The sequence below is a fragment of the Trachinotus anak genome, unplaced genomic scaffold (genome assembly GCF_046630095.1).
Source record: "Trachinotus anak isolate AG129_WGS33_773 ecotype Australia unplaced genomic scaffold, CSIRO_AGI_Tana_v1 ptg000016l, whole genome shotgun sequence".
In the NCBI taxonomy this organism is placed as follows: Eukaryota; Metazoa; Chordata; class Actinopteri; order Carangiformes; family Carangidae; genus Trachinotus; species Trachinotus anak.
The window spans coordinates 16511408-16511977 of record NW_027273867.1 but is presented as its reverse complement, the minus strand read 5'-3'; positions in this window follow the sequence as shown (position 1 = coordinate 16511977).

Below are 570 nucleotides of genomic sequence, written 5' to 3'. Positions count from 1 at the left end.
GTCGTTTGTTGAGGTTTTTTCTGCTCTGAATATTTGCAAGAAACACAAAACAATAAATAAGTAGTAGTGGATCATATTTAATTGTGCAATTTTAGAAGGAAACAAACAACCATTTTCCTATTGCCATATTGGTATTAATGACTACAGCTTCAGCAAACCAGTCTTATTTCCCAAAGAAACATTGCACTGCCAACTTTACTGATCACCAGAGACGTACTGCAGTTCGAGATCTTTCTCTTCTTTTACATCTGACGTGGTAATAAAAAATCTTTTGCACCATTAAAGTAAATTGTAAAGCCTCTTTAAAAAACCCCTCAGCAACATAATAATCTTCTACAATAACCACCATAACCAAGACAAAATGCTTGTTTTATGTAACTTGTGAACACACAATGACATAGCACAGAACATAGAGCAGCATGTGCAGCCTAAACTTGGTGTATATGAAGCACATGGGTTACAAAACATCACCAGTGGCCGTAACCATAAAAACACAAAGTGATTAAAGTTAATTTCCAATGTAATTAAGGGCATGCATGTGTGCCAGTGAGGTTTTAATCAATTAGGTGG